This window comes from Natrix helvetica, assembly GCF_964273705.1.
Source record: "Natrix helvetica genome assembly, chromosome: 5".
Taxonomy (NCBI): domain Eukaryota; kingdom Metazoa; phylum Chordata; class Lepidosauria; order Squamata; family Natricidae; genus Natrix; species Natrix helvetica.
Genome location: NC_138551.1, coordinates 81,169,457 through 81,192,357, shown reverse-complemented (window position 1 = coordinate 81,192,357; position 22,901 = coordinate 81,169,457). Strand labels below are relative to the sequence as shown.

Below are 22,901 nucleotides of genomic sequence, written 5' to 3'. Positions count from 1 at the left end.
AGGCTGGCTCCGTGGGCCACATTTAAGCACCCCTGACTTAACATATTGTGTACGAACGATCATTCTCACGTTTCTCAGGTCCCTTCAAGGTGATCTTTGTTTTTAATTCATAATTGTATATTACTTCATGCTTCTCTTTCATTAGCTCACTTTGTTTTGTTTTGGTATTAATTTTGATTATGTGTCAAATACTCAGTAAGAATCAAGTTAAATGTCCCTTTAGAATCATGTAAAAATAAAAAAGAGGTATTTTTATTGCAAACTTCAGAGCATTTCCTCTTTGCAATAAAAATCAGATTTAAAATAAATTTGTAAATTTGCCTCTGAATACTATGAAAAGGCTGAGAGTTGATATTCAATCTATCTTAGAGAATGATATGAAACCTGAATATAGTAATTTGTAAGTACGTTAAAACCGTACGAAGAATGGGCAAGCAGCCTCCATAGTTGCATGTGACAAGTTGACAGCATATGCCCTTAATTAAAAAAATAAAATTGCACAACTGAAAAATTACGTTTGCTCATTCAAGTAATAGGATTATTTTTCGAAGCTGCCCCTCTAGATTCAATAATGACAAAGTGATTATAGAGTACCTATGTCATAGAGAGCTGTTTGTAAAACACAAGTAAAAAAGGATAATTCATTTTCATAGTGTAGGCCACATTAACATCTTGGTCGCGCTGGTTGATGATCTCTGGAGGGCCAGAGATAGAGGTTGTTCCTCTATCCTGGTCCTATTAGACCTCTCAGCGGCTTTTGATACCACCGACCATGGTATCCTATTGCGCCAGCTGGAGGGGATGGGAGTCGGAGGCACCGTTTTACGGTGGTTCGGCTCCTACCTCTCCGACCGGTCGCAATGTGTGTTGACAGGGGGGCAGAGGTCGACCCTGAGGTCACTCACTTGTGGGGTGCCACAGGGGTCGGTCCTCTCGCCCCTCCTGTTCAACACATATGTGAAGCCGCTGGGGGAGATCATCCGTGGTTTTGGGGTTGAATACCATCTGTACGCTGATGATACTCAGCTCTACGTTTCAACCCCAAATCACCCCAGCGAGGCTGTCGAAGTGATGTCCCGGTGTTTGGAAGCCGTCGGGGTCTGGATGGGGGACAACAGACTCAAACTCAACCCCTCCAAGACTGAGTGGCTGTGGCTACCGGCACCTCGGTTCAGTCAGCTGACTCCAACGCTGGCCATAGGGGGCGAACAACTGCCCCCTGTGGAACGGGCGCGCAATTTGGGCGTCCTCCTAGATGCCCGGCTGTCAATGGACGACCATGTGGCAGCCGTGGCTGGGGGGGCGTTCCACCAGGTTCGCCTGGTGCGCCAATTGCGCCCCCTTCTGGACCGGGATGCCCTACGCACGGTCACTCATGCACTGGTGACGTCTCGCCTGGACTACTGTAATGCTCTCTACATGGGGCTTCCCTTGGGACGCGCACGAAGACTGCAGCTAGTCCAGAACGCAGCTGCGTGGGCAGTCATGGGGAGTACTAGGTACTCCCACGTAACACCGCTCCTGCGCGAGCTGCACTGGCTACCTGTGGTCTTTCGGGTGCGTTTCAAGGTTTTGACCACCATCTTTAAAGCGCTCCATGGCATAGGGCCTAGTTACCTGCGGGATCGCATCCTCCCACACACATCCCTGCGGCCAATTTGCTCTCACAGGGAGGGGCTTCTCCTGGTGCCGTCCACTAGGCAATGCCAACGGGCGACACCAAGGAGTAGGGCCTTCTCTGTGATGGGCCCAACCCTCTGGAATGACCTCCCCCCCGACATTAGAACCACCACTGACTTCCGCTCCTTCCGGCAGAAACTGAAGACACACCTGTTCCGACTGGCTGGCCTGGCATAATTCTTAACGTCACCTCCTGGCATATATATTTTCTACTGGTTTTTTAGGGGACTTAATTTTATAGGACACTGGGGTTTTAAATTTTGTATATCTTAAATTATTTATTTAGCAATTACAGCTCTGTCTATTTTATCCTCCTCTTACTTATGTATTTATCCATCTAATAATTTTAATTGTTTTATGTATGATGTTTTTGATATGGACTGTACACCGCCCCGAGTCCCTTTTGGGAGAGGGGGCGGTCTAGAAGTGCTAATTAAATTAAATTAATTAAATTAAACTTTTTAAACTTTTAAAACCAACTTTTTAAAAATTGACGTGTGCTACTGAAGTTAGCTTTACAGGTCTGAGGCTAAAGATATTTTTAATATTACCCATTAATTGCTCTAAAGGGGTTAAAAACCTCTAGCACTAGTGTGGTAAAAGATGTCATCTTCTTTTCTTATAGCTATAACTCAATGACCTTCTTCAAAATCATAGGTTTATTCTAACTGGATGTGAGCAACAAACTTAAAGTTAAAAAATCAAATAGAGTTGTAGTTGTTTAGTATTTAGATAAGGAATATGAAATTTGTAAATTAGGAAAACATAACCAAAGGTGATCTCCCCCCCCCCCCCCCCCCCGGCATTGCTACCAGAAAAGGTATTAATTGTCAACATTGCCTATAAGGAAATTTATTAATTCAAGGATAAGGAGTTGGATATTAGACTAGTTTTGTTGAAGAAACAGATTTCAATTTCTTCTAACTACTAGTATATGACAAAATTAACCTTTTAGTAGGATAAAGAAAATGGAAGTAATGACAAAATAATTACACACATTTAAGTAGTATTCCTTTTCTGGCTTAAAATAAAAAAAAAAAGATTTCAAAACAGATGAAATAGGAGAAATCCACAACAAAATATTGTGTATAAAAATTGATGTTACACAAATGATCCCAATATAAACATAAACTAATTCACCATATTAATCAATTTTAGAATGGATATTTTTTGTCAACAGGATTAGGTATGACTTTGATGCAAGTGCTTAAGTTTAGTGACTTCTTATATAATATTAATAATTCATAGTAGATATAAAAATTATTTGGGCAAGGTTTTGAAAATCCCATTGAAGTATTGCAGATTCTCTCCAAATAATGTCTATTCAATACTTTTCTGATTTGTTACATTAACTCATTCATAACTCTGTTCTAAATACTTCTCCCTTAGTTCATGAACAATAACACACACACACACACTCACACTTTGTATAAACTATACAAAGAAATGCATAATTTGGTATTAAATATATGGCTGCTAAAACTGATTACATGGACCTAATCTATGTAATTAAAAAGAAAAAAAGATTTTAAAAATTACAATTCGTTCTTCCAGAAACAATATGATATCATTCACAAGAACGCAAAGGTCAGAGGCCTAGAAAAAAACCTCCTTTTGTAATGTACAAGAATACACTAGCAAGTTAAGTTAATCAATGAAATAGCTTGCCTCCAGAAGTTGTGAATGCCCCAACACTGGAAGTCTTTAAGAAGATGTCGGATAGCCATTGTCTGAAACGGTATAGGGTTTCCTGTCTAGGCAGGGGGTTGGACTAGAAGACCCCTCCCTCCCTCCCTCCCTCCCTGTCTCTCTCTGTCTCTTTCTCTCTCTCTCTCTCTCTCTCTCTCACACACACACACACACACACACACATCTCTCTCTCTCTCTCTCTCTCTCTCTCTCTCTCTCTCTCTCTCTCTCACTCACTCACACACACACACACACACACACAGACCAGTGGTGGGATTCAATTTTTTTTACTATCGGTTCTGTGGACATGGCTTGGTGCACATGGCAGGGAAACGATACAGTAAAATCTCCATCCCCACCCCACTCCAGGGGAAGGTTACTACAAAACAGTGACATGCAGTCAGAGGAGGCAGAGCCTCACCGCTCTCATCATGAAAATAAAAAAAAAAAAATACTCTGGGAAGCCCCGAAAGTGGCTGGGAGAGGCGCACGGCTTGGTTTAGCCTCCCTGGACATCACAGCTGCAGCCCCAAGTGCACCAATCTTGCCATTTTTTGCATCGGGCGAGCCCGGGATCCTTGCAAGGGGAATGAGACCACGTGTGCAGGAGGCTCCTCAGCGCCAGCCTCAGATCAGTGCAGCTGCGGTCCCCTTCATGTTGGCTCAGGAAGGAGGGGAGTGGGACCATGTGTGCAGGGGAAGGGGACCGCGGCTCGCACTGATCTGAGGCTGGTGCTGAGGAGCCGCCTGCACACGTGATCCCATTCCCCTTGCAAGGATCCCGGGCTCGCCAGATGCAAAAAATGCCTAGGTAACATCATCAGTGCTAGAAGGGAGGGGGGGAGGAGGAGAAAGGAGAAATTTCTCTTCTCTGAAATGTCTTCTCAGTGGAGCTGTGGCAGCCTGCCTGTCCCTTTCTGACATTTCTGAGAAGAGAAACTTATCCGTCGGGCTGTGCCCGTGCGATCGGAGCAACCACACGGTTTGATGACATCACCAGCATCACCAGCCATAATCCTCACCGCACGTCACTGCTGGAAAATCAGCTGGGAGTTGGGAGGCAGAGAACAGATGGGGGCGGGGCCAGTCAGAGGTGGTATTTACCGGTTCTCCGAACTACTCAAAATTTCCGCTACCGGTTCTCCAGAACTGGTTAGAACTTGCTGAATACCAACACACACACACACACACACACACACACACACACACACACACTTTTAAAATAAAATACATTAGTTTTATAATCTTTCCTTTTATGACAGAATACCACAGAAGAAAACTCTTCCCATCTCGCCTTTTTGTGTGTGTATGGAGGTGGGGGGTTGTTTCTGGTTTCTCTTAATGGATCTTTATCATATAAATCCACTTTATATTCCTTCCATTTAATTTTTTAAAGCTTAATTATTAATCATTTCAAATAATGTCCCACAAGTTGATTTCTATCAGTTTATCTTTTTTTCAATCTCATAAATTTCTCTCATATATTTTTTGTTAAGCCAAAATAACAAATCTATTTAAGTCACTTATGATTATTTTAACCCCCTTTAATTATTACGGTATCACTTGGTTTCACTTGTAAATCCAGTGTGGCCTTTTTTTCCTCCTATCATTCTTGTGGTCTGGCATTTTTAAATCCACTTTCAGATCCACATTCAAATGAACTCTAGCCTCTATTTTGTCCAGTAAAATCTATTTATTTTCAGTAGCCTCCTTTAAATTCATTTTCATAGTAGCAAACAACCCTAACAGTAATTTCTGAGTGCACTGTTCCCAATAATCTTGAATTGTTCCACTTCTCCTTTAATTATAATCTTTATAAAAGATCTCACTAAGGAAACAATACTTTTCTTGTTTTCCTTTGAAGATCCACACACATCTGCAGACAAGAGCTATTTCTACATAAACTCGAGGAAAGCTAATGTCACCACAACATACATCATTTCTTTACAGAAGATGTAAATTCAATGCCACTGTCAAATTAAATCACTATGTTTTTCTTGGTCTTCTCCATGAAAACAACACCAGCAGGAAAAAAAAAACTTGCTAATTTTTATACTGTTACACTGCTGCTAATAATCAGAAAGACCAATTACATGAGCAATGCAAATAGTCCTGGGTTATATTATTTTATAAATACTTTCCTCATTAAAACATTAGTCCATTTGGTATCCACTTAAAGAATCGCCTTCAGAAAACACAAGATAAACTTTGTATTGGCCAATGATAAATAAAGCATCCAGTTAATAATAATACTTTATTTACAGTCACAGACCAAAACACGACCACTACAAAAGAGACACAGTAGCCAGTCGCCAAAAGCCCAACTAAGGGAGGTTACAGCTCTCTCCTCTAATGGTCACAGCTCTCAAGAAAAACCTGGAAACCTGAGAAGTGATGTACGAGGAGACATCCCCAAGGCAATGCACAAACAAATCACAGCCATCAGGACCAGAAGGGATGATTTCAGGAAGAGACAGTGACCTAGATCAGTCCGCGCTATACATAGGGCAAAATAGAAGGACATGCTCTGCTGTCTCAAACTCGGCTCTGTCACAAGGGCACAGCCGCTTATTAATCAGGAGCCTCTTGAAACGACCATCCAGATGTGCTGAGGGCAAGACATTGAAGCGAGCTAGGGAAAAAGCTCTTCTATGCTAGGGAATGATTAGGGTATAAAAATAGGAAGCCATCCTCAATCCATAGTTATTAACTTGGTTGAGAGTCAGGGGGGAGCAAGTTTTATTGGCTCTGGCTCGTAGATATTGTAAATCAATGTCCACAAGCCGTTGAACTATCCTAAATTGGGCATCCTTGAGGTCGTAGTTTCCCAAGGCATCCTCCGTGAAACCTAGCAGATGAAGTTTCTTCAGCAGCTCTTTCTCCCAGTGAGAAATATGGGAGTCCGTGAACACCAGGGAGAGGTAGCTGCCAGGAACTACCAGAAAGAGCACCCGAAACCACCATTTAAAGGTGTTTATCCAGGCCATACATTCCACCGATCGAATGCCCAGTTCCAGGTATATCGGGGCAAAACCAACACAAGGGGGAAGACCCAGGAGTTTTCTAAGGAAAGCAGCCTGGGTTCTTTCAATGCAATCCTTGAAGCCCCGTATCCATATGGGAATGCCGTAAAGAGTTTGGGCCAGCGTTTTGGCTTTGTAAATACGTAGGGCAGAAGGAATGAACTGGCCACCCTGGGTATAAAAGAATCTTAAAATCTGCTGGTGACTACAGGAGGTCGAGTTCAGCACCTGGGTTCGATGTTTAGTCCAGGCACCGGTGTTCTGAAATTGAACACCTAGATACTTAAAATGGAAAACCTGCTTAACAGGCCTGAACAAAATAAAATAAATGATTGATTTAATTGTTAATTTTAATCTAATTTTTAAAATGTTATTGTTAATATTAATTGGGTTTATTTTTGGATACTCTATCTAATTTCCTTTATAACTTTTGTAATATGTTTTTTTTTAATGTTGTACGCCGCCCTGAGTCCTTTGGGAGAAGGGCGGCATATAAATCCAATAAACAAACAAACAAACATCCTTGTTGCTCTTCTCTGCACACTTCCTAGGGTTATTTTGCCCCCTTTTCCATGAGATCTATTTTCCCTTTTTCCATGAGATCCCTAATCCTGTACCAAAGGTAAATGCAAATCCATACCATCTATGCAGCAGTCCTAATTTTGCAATTTAAAAACAGGAGGGGGAAGGACTCTATGTATTCTATAAATTTTGCAGATGCAGTTAAATGCAGATCACCGTTATGCCTCTCAATTAGTGGTCAATTTATCATTTAAATCTGCCAAAAGGGAAGATGATACATCAGTCATGCTGATAGTCCCAGAATTGAATAGATGGGGAAGATATCTCATTCATATATGGGGCTGTGGATTTCAAAGCAATATAGCACCTTTGAATCTAAACTACTGTACATCCCTAATCATTATGCTGCACTAATGAACTGGGATTTTAGGCTATGTCTTTTAAATTTTAAAACATGCTCTTCGTGATATTACATCAATAGGTAGACTGATAGAAGGAGAGTGATTAGTGAAGCAAACTCCCATGGAAAATATACTTTAGGCAAGCATGAAGCCATGTGGAAACCATTCAAATACTTGGATATTTCCACTTACAATCCAACTCTGCTGGATACTTCAGTTCATGAATAATAACAGCATAAAAGAGGAGATGGCATGGCTTCCTCGCTATTCAGAAACTTACAATAAGCAATTCTTTTTTTATTATTATTATTCCAATACCTTTTTTAAAAAAAGCAGCGAAAAGAAAACCACCTACTCAGATGTACAGACCATGAAATCAGAAAGAGAAAGGGTATCCAATGGATAAGAGCATTATTTTGCTGCTTCTTGCGATTATATTACGCACAATAGTGCTTGACATTTTTGAATACAAAGTTTATTGCAAAGCCTAATAGGTTCCCCAGAGTTAAATTCACAATGTCACCATTTTCTCATCTCATTTTGTCTTTATGACAATATTCTAAACAAAGCACTGCCTTAATATGAATGGCCAATGGAATATGCCTGTTTCTAGAGAACAATATTAGCTATGATAGCTGAAGCAAGAAACACTGGCTTATACCTCAAAATCATTAATGCGGAAAAGAATTGTTTAAAATAAATCCATCTCTATGAAAGCACCCAAAGAAATTGCAGTTCATTTGAAAATGTGCAGCTCTTGCCAATCACCATTTGAAAAGGCATTAAAAACTAGCAGAGTGTTATAGCTTAGAATTTGAAACCAGAATTAAAATTTCAGCTATGACAGAAGCGGATTTCTTTTCATAAATATTTTCCTCTGATCTCAAACTTTATTTAGTCTAAAACTCAGCGGTCAGAACTAAGTACAGACTTCACCTATGTTAGAAGCACAATTTTGCTTTCAATTTATTTCTGAACAAATCATAAAGTGCAGATTATTACACTTGAGACGCTTGGCTCTGGATCATTGAGAAAACATCTTTTTCTATGTGGCTTCTCTTCCACACTCATTGTGGTCCTTGGTGCGGTACAGAAACATGTTTCAAGGGTTATTCTGCCATCATTAAAACCCTTTTAAGTGATGAGGGTTGTAGTTCAGTTACAATGTAGAAGTTATTTATTATTTCTATTCTATGTAGTCATTGTAAACCTCCGTGAGACCATAGAAATCAACAGAATAAGAAATTAACAACAAATGAACAAGAAGCTTCTGTTTTGATTTAAGGATCATCAATTCAACAGAAGTCTGTTTGGATGTTATACACTAAGGGAAAAAAATACCAGTCCTTGCAGAAAACACATAAACATTGGTCCAGGCACTTCACTAATCCCATCTTAAAGATCCCTCAGTACCCATGCCTTCTTTGAACCAAGCTTTGAACAGCTGACCCCAAATGTTTGAACAGAACTTTATTTCATACAGTACGAGTTTCATCACACAGTAAACTTCTTCAAGCAAATATGAGCAGAACTGTTTTTAAAGCTATGGGGTCAACATTGAAAAGAACAAGAATGAAGGTACTGGGGACATGCTGTGTTGTCAAAAGAGCTGAAAAGGTAAAGGATAAAAACAAACACTTCACAGAATGAGCTAAATTGAATTTCAGCAATAAAAAATATTAGGATCAAAGTGGGCACCAGACCTACCGCATTTTTCGGACTATAAGACGCACCGGTGTATAAGACACACCAAGATTTCGAAGGACAAAGTAAGAAAAAAAGTTTTTGTCCTCCCAGGCTCCCAGCAGCACTCTGCAGGCTTCAGCAGGGCTGGGGTAAGGCAAAAACGCCCACATTTTTGGGAAAAACAGGCAGAAAGCAGCTCATTTTTGCAAAAATGAGAGCATTTTTGCCTTCCCCCAGCCCTGCTGAATCCTGTAGAGTACTGCTGGGGGCTGGGGGAAGGCAAAAGAGGCTCAGTTTTTGCGGGGGCAGGGCTTCGGGAGGCCAAAAATGGCTGTATTTGATGTATAAGATGCACCAACATTTCCACGCTCTTTTAGGGGGGGGGAGGTGAGTCTTATACTCTGAAAAATATGGTATGTTTTGTCCTTATGGTTTCCCTAGAAAACAGAAAACAATTTGCAAGACAATTAGCCAATGTGTGGCTTTTATACCTTAGTTCCAGCTTAATTGTCATTTTTAAAAAGTGAAAATCTAACCACAGTTGAAGTATAACTGTTCCATGTTACATCTACTTCAACTTACAGTATGGTAGTCAGAAATGTTTACCTACTCTATTATGAATTCAAAGAGAAAACAGCTTCTATTTGATTTTTCTTTATTTTCCTGCCATTTCCAACTTTCTCTGACAATGCCTAACCACCAGGAGAGTTTCTGTAATTGGGAAACATAATTAGGAAACACCTTTTCCATTTGGAGAAGTCAGGCTTATGAAATACAATGTAATGCAAATCTTACACATAAAAATATATACCCAACAAGAATCCATCAGATTTTACAAAAAAAAAAAAAAAAAATGGAGGTCTTCATGAAATCAAGGGACAAAAAAAGAAAGAAAGAAAAGATAGATTTAAAGTAGTGACAAAACAGGAGATTATTATCTTAATTATAATAATCGAGTCAACCTATTTTTCAAAGCACCCGAAGGCCAGACAAGGAACAATGGATGGAAACTGATTAAGGAGATATTCAACCTAGAAATAAGGAAAAATGTTCTGACAGAACAATCAACTAATAGAACAGAGGTTGCCCTCGGAAGTTGTCAGTGCTTCATCACTGCAAGCTTTCAAGAGGAGATTGAATAGCCACTTGAGAGATATGGTATAGAGTAGGGGTGTCAAACTCGATTTCATTGAGGAGCACATCAGGGTTGTGCCTTACCTTGGGGGGCTGGGGTGGGCGTGGCCAGGTAGGGCTGGGCCCTATTTTCACTGGCAGAGGACTGCAGGAGGCCATTGTGGCCAAAAATGGGGCCTGGGGGCTGTGCATGGCCCTCCCGAGCTCTGTTTTTGTTGGAAGAGGCATCATAGGCCAGACCTTTGCTGTTTCTGGGGTGGCCCCATGGGCCAGATCTAAGCATCCCAGGGGGGTGGATCTGGCCCGTGGATCTTGAGTGTGACACCCTTGGTATAGGATCTCCTGCTTGAGCAGAGGTTGGATTAGATGACTATACAACAGAGGTGCCAAACTCAAGGTCCAGGGGTTGGATCCAGCCTGTGGGGTGATTAAATCTGGCTTGTGGAACCACCCTGGAAACAACAAAGGACCAGTCTGTGGTGCCTCTGCCAACGAAAACATGGTCCCAACAGGGCTGGCAGAGGTTTTTCGACCACCAGGACAGGGAGGCAACCTTTAAAACCCCCGTACTCCACCCACACACAGTAACAGCCCAGGGTGGGAATTTGAGTCCCCTGGTAGTCTTTTAACACTGTGTCCAGCGATGACAGCTGGACATGCGAGACATTGGGGCAGAGTCGGGAGAAGGTGACCCAAGACAGGAGGGAGCGGGAGGACCCAGAGTCGACCTCCATGGTGCAGGGAGACCCTTCCAGCAGGAGCGAGACTGTGACTTTCTTGGAGCCGGCTGAAGCTTGGCTGACTGACTCTACAGGGGTGGCAGGGAGGCTTTTGTCGACGGCGAATCAGTCATTTCTGCTGGGATGTTGGTGGTGGGGCTGCGGGAGGTGTGGTTGCACCTGCTGGCCTTAGGCTTGCACAGGGGAAGCAAGGAGCTGAGGCAGCATTAGAGAAGCCTGGCAGACCTGAGCCAGGTGGCCTTTCTTGTTGCACCTGTGGCACACGGAAGCCTTAAAAGGACAGGTGGAGCAGGCATGGTTGCCTCCGCAACCAAGGCAAACAGCCGATGCTTGACGGGATGGCTTCTGCGCCTGGTTGATGTTGTCGGGCTCGTCCAAGGGCACGAGCTCGTCGACCAAGCAGGTACGGTTGGGCGGAGGTGGTGGCTGGTTTCTGAACATTTCCACTGTGGACTGTTCAGACAGTTCAGCAGCTCTGGCCTCTTCCACAACTTGCTGGAGAGTGATCTCTGCCCGGGCCAGAAGCCGCCACTTCAGGCGGGGTCCTTGATGCTGCACATGAACTGCTCCACTAGCGAGTCATCAAAGTCGATGAACTCGCATTGGATCACAGCTGTCCTCAGTGACTGGAGGAACTGGCTGACCGATTCAGCCTTCTTCTGTACGCATTGGCGGAACGCGTAGCGGCGAGCGATTCGTGAAGGTGTTGGCGCATAATGATTTTTAAGCTTGGCTATCAGGGTGTCCCAGTCTAGCGCATGGAGCGGCAAGGGCGCGGCGAGAGCCCTGGCGTAATTGAACATGGGCAGACCGCAGCAGCTCAGGAAGAAACTGCACTTTTGGTCAGAAGGCAGGTTGCGATTCCCGTTCACAATTAAAAAGCACTCAAACTGCTCTAGGAACCCGGCTCACGATTCACTGGCAGTTCCGAAGGGAGCGAAGGGCGGCATTGACGCCATGGAAACATTGCATGAGGGGAAAAAATTGCAAGAGAAAAAAAAACTGTCCTAGTCTCGTGGACTGTAGGAATTGACTCGATTGCTTCGCTCCTAGATGGCTGTTCCGCGGGACCTCAGTATCCCACCTTCGTCGCCAGTTTAGTAGATCGAGAGATGGACGAGACGTGAGGCGGCTGAGGTAAGTTAACAGCGTTTATTCAGAACGGAAGCAATAATAACAATGGTAGTTAGCAAGAAGAGAGGCTTGCCCTGCTTGACAGCTATTTATACTCAGCTGTCAAGCAGGCACCCAATAGGAAGGCTTCTGGCAGCCCGCGCTCAGCCAGCCGTGCCTTAGCCAATCAGGCATGGCTTGGCTGTTGCCAGCTGTCAGTCATAAGTCAAGGACCTGCGGCCGGTCATAAGTCGAGGACTTCAGGACCGGTCACAGGTCGAGGACTTAACAGCCCCCCCCCCAAGCATTTTCACTGGCAGTGGGTTGCAGGAGGCTGTCGCAACCAAAAACGAAGGTTGGGAGCCCATTTTTGCTGGCAGAGTGTTCAGGCCACCACAGGCACCCTCAACACGAGTAATGTCATGCTGGCCACATCCACTCTGGCCACGCCCACCCTGGCCCTCCAAGATCAAACACAACCCTGACGTGGCCATCAATGAAATTGAGTTTGACACCCCTGCCCTACAAGGTTCCTTACAACTCTGTTATTCTATATTCTAATTTGATATTGAATACTATTGGTAATTATTCCTTTCAATCTCATAGCACATGTTTTTGAAGAAGCCTTTGACTTCTTTCTTTTTTTAAAAAAATAGTAATATATTAAAAGCCAGGTGCTAACATTTGCTATAGATGATGAACAAATACTTATTAAAATGAAAAAGCCAAAGAGATCTCCATGTCTGTAAACACTGATTCAGAGACAGCACAGCAAGAAGCTTACATTTCTGGTAAGAGTTATAATAGGCTGTAATCCTACAGGGTGGAGTAGCTGAAAACAAAAAGCTAAAACAATGAATGATTTTCCTCCCTATCCAAGCAGACACAGCTGTTGGTAAAATATACTCTTTATGTTCAGAAGCCGTAGTGAAAGTCCAATTATATAAAATATTTGAACTGTTCATCTATACTTAGCATCACAGCAGGTTGACAGCACTTCCAAATAACACTTGGAAACCAAATACTTACATAGAGTAAAATAATTAACCATGACACCACTAAATTGATTTAAGCCACAGCTGCCTTAAGATGGAAAGAACTCTGCAGATAGCATTCATAATAAATTATAACAGTCATGAAATTTCCAGCACTTTTATACAAATAATGGACCGTATTCTTAGGTTAGACTGTAACTTTGTTAAACCAAATCCTAGCTTGCTATTAAAGATTTCTGCATGAATAAACAATATGCTACTATTTCCAATAAAAAAGATACCAAGCATGTATTATCAGTTCCAATAAAAAGTATAATGTTTGTGCTTTAAGACTGCTATAGTATAAATATTAATCTTTTCTTCATTGTTCTAATGGATTTTGTGTCTGGAAATTTTTGGTTAATGAGGTAAGAATCTATGGGAAAGGGTTATTGCTGGATAGGTGGTTGTTGTTATTATAATCATTTCACAACAACATGAAGTCACAGCTGCCAATTCTTTAGCTGGTGATAGCATCAAGTTCTCCCCAAGAACCTGGAATGCTGTAATGTAACGGCACAAAATATGTGCAGATCCAAAAAGAAAAGCCAACTGCAAACAGGAAATTTTCTCAACATGCAGATTTTCTAAGTCCCATCCATGATGTTTTGGTAGGCCACCTGATATGCCAGTAACCACTGTGACCACTGTGGCTAAAGATTTATGCTACAATCTTTCAATTTTGATTTTCAGCTCTTTGATACTGTGTGATCTTATGCTAATTCTTTGTGTTCTAGTCCAGGGGTCCCCTACCTCCAGCTTGCAGCCCACTTCTGAGCCATGGAACCAGGACACGTGAGCAGCAGGCCGGTATGCATGCACATGTGTGTGCAGCTCAACTTGTGCAAGTCAAGCTGCGTGTGCATGACCGTGCATGCCAGCCCGCTACTTGCACAGACTGGTTCACCTCTGCCTCCAGCCAGGCACCAAGCTGCAAAGTTTGGGTTTCACTGTCCTACTATCTCCTTTGCCATATCAATTACCCACACTTTATTCTTTCAGTCACAGTGAAATATGATGTGTTATGAGCAGAGGTGGGTTTCAATTTTTTTTACTACCGGTTCAGTGGGTGTGGCTAGATGTGACTGAGTGGGCATGGCCAACTTGACATCACTCACACACCCTCAGTCACATGATCCCCTCACCAAAATTGTGGCAAAAATGTTTGGAGGGGGGGCCTCCAGCCTCGCCTGAGCTAAGGGAGCGCCTGCAAACTACCCAGTAAGAAAAAAAAGTTTTTGTCCTCCCCAGCCTCCAGGAACATTCTGTAGGCTTCAGCAGGGCTGGGGAAAGGGAAAAATGGGGGCATTTTCCCCTTCCCCCAGCCCTGCTGAATCCCGCAGAGTGCTTCCGGAGGCTGGGGGAAGGCAAAAATGCCTCTGTTTTTGTGAAAAATGGCCAATTTCTCGGACCTCTTTGGGATTGGCATGCACACACCATTAAAAAAAGTGGAAAAATTGCATTTTTCAATGAAGGTTCTTCTGCGCATATGCAGAACAGAAAATAAAGATGGCGGCCGCTCACCGTCCTGGTGGGGCCCCCCTGACTCATGGGGGGGGCACAGGGTGCCTTGTAGGGGCGTCCTGCCGAGGGGGCGGCTTGCTGGAGCCCCCTGGAGCGGCGGCGGCCGCAGGGGGGCTGCCAGCTTTGCCCTAGGCATCGGGAGGCGCGTTTGCATGTGCACCTTCGTCCTGAGGAGATTGGAAGAAAACGCTCCATGTGAAGGCAACAGCAGAAATGCGGTGAGCTGGGAATTCCCCGGGGGTCTTTTTCTTACTTCTTTGAACAACTGAGTAAACAAGGATTAGCAGCTTTCTTAAGACTCTTTGATCTTGGCAAAGTGTTGAGATTGGAGAGGGGGTTTTTTCTCCCCCCCCTCTTGGAAAAGCGGCTTTAAACAATCTCTCTTTCGGAGGAGAAAGAGAGAACTGGGAAAAAAACTCTTTGATATTCACTTCTTTCAAGCAATGGGGTAATGACTTTCCTGAACAATTGCGAAAGAAAGAAAGTGAACTGACCTAATAAACTATGAATGGAAACTTTTTGAATGATTGTTCTCCGATCTCCTGAGAGAGCTGAGCCAAAATGGCGTTTCTCCCCCCGTTTTTGCTGCCGTTACAAATGAACTGTTGTCTTTGAAAAATCTTCTGGGTCGGAACTACATAACCCTGGTGAACCCTAGAGGAATCTCTTTATACAATCCTCCTTGGATTGGGGAAAATTGACTACAACTAGAGGGGAGCTGTATTGAAGACTGATATCCCACGCTGGATTTTACATGCCTGTAGACCTCGTCCGACAGGCGCTCCTGTAGACGCCATCTTTTCTGTCTAGACTTATAAACTTTCTCTCAGCTTCACAATGCCTGCGAAAAAGGACCCCATTCCTAAACCAGCATCGGCTCCATCTTCTTCTTTTCAAGTCCTGTTCCACAACAAACACAGCTATCTTCCTTTTTACAACCAAGGGCCCCGAGGGGGAACAGCAATCTCAAGAAATGTTTCAACAAATGTTCCAGTCAATCTTAAAGGGACAGGACGAAATAAAAAAAACAGCTGGCTGACTTAAGGGAAGAACTCAGAGAGAATAAATAACAGACTTTACAAAATAGTCAGAAAATAGACGCTCTGGAGGAGGGTGCTGTGGGGGTGGGAGAAGAGATGAAGGCTTTACAAAAAAAATGTTGGAATTGAGAATTATATGGAAAAAATGGAATTTGAAAGGATGTCTCTTTTTCTTAGATTTCAAAACATACCTAAAATGGAGGGTGAAGACTTAAGGGAGATTGTGATAACAATGCTAGCGGATTATATTAAAAGAGATAAGCAACAGCTAGGGTAGGATATGGATTTGATATATAGAATCAATTCAGCATATGCTAGAACACACAATGTTCCAAGGGAAGTTCATGTTAAATTTTTTAGAAAGACTACAAGAGATGAGATTCTAGGAGTTCAAAGGGGGGAACCTTTAAGATATAAGGACAAAGAAATAACCATTCTGAAACAGATACCAAAAAGAATAAGAGATAAGAGGAAGAAATTCTTCTTTCTAACTAAAAAATTATATGAAAAAAATATCTGGTTTAGGTGGCTAATTCCAGAAGGCTTGTTGATTTTCTGGGAGGGGGGGGTAGAGTGAGAATTAATACAGTGGTGGAGGCAGAAGCCTTCATGGAAAAACACAAGAACCTCCTAGATGAAACAAGAGACACTGCACAAGACATGAAGGGGGGAGGAGCCATGGCTCAGCCAACAGACAGGGGAGAAGAGACAGCAATGAGACTTAGGTCACAGAAATGATTTAAAAACACATTGCAATTGTTAATACAACAAAATGGTTAGAAGTGATATAAAGTATGGTTGAAGATGTTAAAGAATTTGAAGTTAAACTGCTAATATGTATGTAATAATGATATTTTGATATATATAAAATAAGAGAGAGATGTAAGACTCCGGGGAAGTACCACCTTCCGTATGATGTAGCTGTCAAAATTTTTCTCCACATTTATGTACCCTTTTCCCAAAAATATTTGGAAAAACCAATAAAACTTAAAAAAAAAGAAAATAAAGATGGTGGCACTCAGGATAGAACCGGTATGGTCACGTGTCTGGCTGAGTTACTACCTATTCTGCCAAACTGGTCTGAACCAATAGGAACCCACCTCTGGTTATGAGCCATGACTTAATAGTCTGTATTCAGAAATTATTACTATTTCAATTATTTATTTTTATTATTGGCAACTGTTGCAAGACACATTTGGATGATTAAATTAAATCAAGGAATGAAAAAAGAAGTAAAATGGATTTAAAATCTGTGTAGTTGAACAAGAACTTTCCTAATAATAGATTAATATTGCATACAGTATTAGGATAATATTTTATCAGTATGTTCATTTGATCAATAATCATACATTAGCAATGGTACCCAATATAAACAGAATCATCACCGATTAATAGAAAATTCTATCAATAGTTTCACTTTTGCTGTTGTTGCTACTGTTTTTACAGTTAGTTCATTATATGCCATTCAGTTTATTCTTAACAATGAATCTTGGATAATGAAAAATGAAGAATAACACGAACACTAAATGAAACAAAAAAAACCTTTCATAGCTTATATTTGGCTTTCTTAGGGGAAACAAAGAGTACATTTTTGAAGTAAATTGCGAAGTAGCATCTGTGAGTTTTGGTCCTTAGTGGTCTTTCTGCGGTTTTGTGATATTTTCTAGACAAATGCTGCTTGCCTTGATTTCTGGCAGTTCAATTTCTGTATTTGGGAAGATGCCCGTTACATTAAAGGCACATCTTTGCTGCTTTGTTTCCTCAAAACACAGGTGCGGAAGAGAAACTTTTAAGATCATTAAAGTTCCTCAGAAGCTACACATCACTTATTCTCCACGCTAAAGACTTCAGAGCAAGGACTAGGCCCTGGATACTGTTACATGATTTGCATTGAAGACATCCCTAAATAAATGTGTAAGAATGCATTTTGTGGCATCAGCATTCTTATCTAAAACATCTCATAAAACTGATATTCTCGTTACATTTTGGCCATTATATTTTTTAAAAGGGGGAACCCTATAAATAGAACCTGTCGCAGAGAAACAGTGTGTTTTATGGGGCCTCCAAATTTTACATTACCAACATTTGACCTCATTTCAATACAGGATTTGGTCGGGGTGTTTTTCTATCTAGGAGGGAAATAAAAAGGTGTTCACTTCCTTTCTACTGTATATCTGAAGCAACTGTTGTTGTTTTAACCTTGTCACCAAATTGCCTTACCACTCTTGCAGTCTTTAAAAGAATCGTTTACAAACTTTAAAACTTTCAATTTGGCTCAAAGTGCTTCTTGATATTTAAGCACTCATAAGATGGATTCCAGCACTGTTAAAATCAAGCTCCTCCCTTGGTGACACCTTAATGTAGTCTTCTTCACAATTTGGATGTGGTTTATGTTAGAATATTCATGACTGGGAGAGACATGGTAACAAGATCAGCCAATAAGTAGGCATAGCAACTAAGTAAGCCAATGGGACCTTAAACAGATCTGAGTCTGTGCTGAGAATCGAAACTGAAACTATCTCTATCTGCTGTGAACCAAAAACTCCTCTCTGCTGTAATGCTGCCTGTGTTTGCTTGTAACTACTACTACATTGGAGAAAACCTATATTGGTATTGTGCATTTATCTTCATGTGTTAAAATGTATATAAAGAGGTTAATGAATCCAGCTGAATCAGTTATATGTGTGTGCATTCTGGATTTGATTTTTCTGCAACAAACTCTGATAGTTTGCCAGTGCAATGTCTTCTTGCACAATATTATTACTTTGCTATCTAGACTATAGATAAAGAAAGCAAAAAAGATGGCTGTCTGTAAAGTACCCTAACGATGCCTGCTTCATAATAAGCAACCCGATCTTGTAATACAAAAAAAAGCAGTGATTTATTAACAGCTTCATTAGACGTTCTTCATTAGGCATTTCTTATTCGCAGCCATCTTTTTTGCTCTCTTTATCTGCTTTTGAACTTTGCCCGTGTTTCTTCCCTCCCTTCAGTCTTTGTCAATAAATCACATTATCCAATAGCTCCATTCATCTCAACCCAGCTACTGTAATCTGAGATCCGGCTCCAGTGACGCTATGCATGGAATGTCAACACAGAGAGTTGACACTTGGGTTCCTTGATACACATAGAGATACTCCATCCAGATACAGTTCATTTAGTGACAGTTCAAAGTTACAACAGCACTGAAAAATGTGGCTTCACCTTTACAACCATTGCAGAATCCTTGGTCACGAGAACAAAAGTCAGATGCTTGGCAGCTGACTCCTATTTATGGCGGTTGCCGTGTCCCAGGATCATGTGATCAGCTTTTGTGACCTTCTGACAAGCATAGTCAATGGGGAAGCCAGATTCACTTAACAACCGGGTTACTAACTTATCAACTGCAGTCATTCACTTAACAACTGTGGCAAGAAAAGGGGCAAAACACACAATAAATATTTAATTTAGGGCTCAATTGTGGTTGTATGTTGAGGACTACCTGTACTAACCTTCTTGACTCTATATATTTCTGAATCCTGACATTCATGGACAGATAAAACTGGATTTTTTCCTATTGTGGGGAAGTATTGAGAGTTCACATTCCAATGTTTTGGGGACAATTTTGGGATTGCATAACAGTTTTATTGGGTTTCTTTTCTAAATAAAGTTTTGTGGTGGCTGATTTCTGGTAATATGCAGAACCACTAAAAATTGATTACAAAGGAAGCTGCGAAATTCAGTATTTAATTTACTGTATCAAACTAGATGCATCAAAAAATATATGCAACAACATTAAAGAAGCAAAATAAACTCCAGGACTGATTTGCAATTCAGTGTTGTAGTTACAGGGAGCACAAGGGCTGTGCCGGCCCCACCAGGTAAGCCAAACAGGATGTCAGGTTTCCAAATGGCATCGAAAAGTAAATCAGTGTCCAAGGCAAAGTATTGCTCAAAGTTCCAATTTATTAAGATAGCCATGTTGGCACATCTGGGAAAACCCGAATCCGAAAGCTTCCCAGTTTTCCCCATCCAGTTGAAAGCTCAAGATCTTGCCCTCCCACCCACAAATCCATCACATGTTCCAATCTCCCACTGCCATGCTGGCAGTTTCACCCATCCAGTTCCAGTCAGGTGCAGAGGTGCAGAGACAAAGGATGACCTTGGATTTCTAGAAAGAATTGTGTTATGGCTACATAGTATGTAACTCCTTACAATCCCCCCTCCCATTTTTCCATAATAGAAAATGCATAGTAGAATAATAGAATGCGTGGCATTGAAAAGAAGTCATATTTATCAGTAGTGAATCAGCAGCTGTGCTTGCTCCAATTGTAACTAAAGAATCTCAGTCTATTACACTGCTACTTACAAAATGTGCAGCACAAATTTAATAATGCTGATCTTCTAACCATGGCTGAGAGTTCATGTGTATCTTTTAATGTTGGTAATGTTAGTAATGGCTCACATCTTTTAATGTTGCATTTCTTATTATTTCTCCTGTTCTTGATTTCATTATCAACATACTATCATGTCTAGTGATGAGACTTTGCCAGCAAATCCCCCCCACACACACACACAAAGTCTAAAGCTCGTTTTATTTTTCACTTGAAAAAATACAAACAGCCAAGAATGTGCAACATTAGACCAATCCAACACAGAGAACACAATTTTCTCCAAAGGAATTGTATCCAACAGAAAAGGCCATAAGATATCAAAGTATGGGGAATTAGACAAGGCCTAACTGTGGTAAATGTTCTGTAACCAGCAAAAGAGCAGGTCGGATTTGATTTAAATCATGATTTAAATCACGATTTCAATCATGATTTAAATCACTAGTAAAAAGGCTTGGTTTAAATCAACTAAATTTAAATCGTAATTTCCAAAGAGCAACTGTCATCTCTGTCCGCACCCTGCTCCTCCTCTGATCTACTCACCAACAGTTCTAATACAGAATATACAGCCTGATGCTACGTAACTAAGCTCCATTTCATGCTGAATAAACCAATAATTAAATTTATTAAAATAAATTTAATTAAAAATTAATTTAAATAGAAAACTCAATTTATTTATTTTTAAAAACATTTTTAATTATTATTTTTAATCATTGATTTTTATTCACCCTGCAAGAGAGTTTGGAAGTGTTTGCACTAGACAGAGTTGTTCTTTCACAGTCCAGAGGTTTGGTAGATAGAATAACACAGTTGGAAGGGACCTAGTCCAACCACTTGCTTAGGCAGGAAACCCTACACCACTTCAGACAAATGGTTATCCAACATCTTCTTAAAGACTTCCAGTGTTGGGGCATTCACAACTTCTGGAGGCAAGCTGTTCCATTGGTTAATTGTTCTAATTGTCAGGAAAGTTTTCCTTATTCTAAGTTGCTTCTCTCCTTGATTAGTTTCCACCCATTGCTTCTTGTCCTATCCTCAGGTGCTTTGGAGAATAGCTTGACTCCCTCTTCTTTGTGGCAGCCCCTGAGATATTGGAACATTGCTATCATGTCTCCCTTAGTCCTTCTTTTCATTAAACTAGACATACCCAGTTCCTGCAACCATTCTTCATATGTTTTAGCCTCCAGTCCCCTAATCAGATGATTTGCAAACAGACCAAAGTCTTTCATGGGCCATCATATTTACCCATTCTCAATATTTGCCTGAGCTGTGCAGGTATCAGAACTTTTTAGGATGTGAATTTCTCCTTGCTTTCCTAGCCAAGTTCTGTAAGTACTCAGCCGAGTTAAGGTAGTTCCAATGATGGAGTTACAGAGAAGAACACAGATAGCATCAACTAGGGATAGTGTCATATATTGATCCCTCATGTAAAGCATAGTAAGGCAGATTCAGGGAGGAGAACAGAGATCAAAGGCATGCAGAAGAATCAATAGTTCACCAGTAATCACTTAACAACAGCAAAAGGTAGGGAAATATTACACCCACGTCAATGTTATCTCTGCAATCTTGTTTTTAAGTGCAGGAGTTTATCCTTGTAAAGACTTCGTTGCCTCTATCCCCCCCCCCCCCCCCAACATAAGCTATTCCTTTTTGCTTTTTTCTGGACTGGAACCTGAAGAATCAGACAGAGTTTGATATGCCTCGTTTATTGCAATCCCATCTAGGCATTAAATTGCACTGTTCAAAATCCCTTTTGTGGGAAGGGATTTTTATAGTCAGTGTGTTATTTTCTGCAGTAGCTTTTCAAAAATACTGCAGTATGACATTGAAAAAACTCATCTCTCCCTCTTTTTCCTGAAACTGGGGAAGTTCTGTATTCAACATGAGCTACTGATGAATACAGCTTCCAAAAAGAACTGTATGACCATCATGTAAAACCATTGCTTTATGTCACCAAATAGGATGACCAAGTAGTGCAAAAAATAGGATCTAAGGAATCTTTATCTTTAACAATTAGCCCAATGACACAAATTAAATTAGAAGGAAAACATATATTTTCTTATATAAATCATTTAATTAATGTGTTCCCTAGCTTGCTTTGTTTTCTAGATAGATGAAAGATAATAATAATAATAATAATAATAATAATAATAATAATAATAATAATAATAATAATAATAATAATAATAATAATAATAATAATAATAATAATAATAAAAATAAAAATATTTATTTCTTAGCCGCACCCTCTCCCGAAGGACTCGGGGCGGCGATTAGATATCCAGGCTGTTCTTTCTATTTAACAGAAATAATAGTTGGAGATAGATAAGATAGATAGATAGATAGATAGATAGATAGGTAGGTAGGTAGGTAGGTAGGTAGGTAGGTAGGTAGGTAGGTAGGTAGGTAGGTAGGTAGGTAGGCAGGCAGGCAGGCAGGCAGGCAGGCAGGCAGGCAGGCAGGCAGGCAGGCAGGCAGGCAGGCAGGCAGGCAGGCAGGCAGACAGACAGACAGACAGACAGACAGACAGATAGACAAACAGAGAGAGGATATGATAGATGATAGATAGATACTATCTAGATAGTATCTAAGAAACTAGATAGATTGGTTTGGTTTGGTTTATTTGGATTTATATGCCACCCTTCTCCAAAAGGACTCAGGGCGGCGTACAACATTAAAAAACACACATCCCAAAAGTTAAAAAAGATTAAATCCATTTCAAAAAAACAAACAAACCGAATTTAAAAAAAAAACCAATACATTTAAAATAAGTTAAAATTAAAATTAAGTTGGAAAAGCCAACTTTTTAGGGCGCGTCGGAAGGACTGGAGGTCAGGGATTATGCGGAGCTCTGGGGGCAGCTCATTCCAGAGGGAAGGCGCTCCCACAGAGAAGGCTCTCCCCCTGGGGGTCACCAGCCGACACTGCCTGGCCGACCTGAGGAG

At 41.2% G+C, this 22,901-nt stretch overlaps 1 protein-coding gene across 2 annotated transcripts in view; it reads right to left on the bottom strand.

Annotated features, from left to right (window-relative positions):
* The window catches only part of PRKG1 (protein kinase cGMP-dependent 1), a 999,829-nt gene that overhangs the window by 336,535 nt on the left and 640,393 nt on the right, over positions 1 to 22,901 (bottom strand). The window lies entirely within an intron of this gene.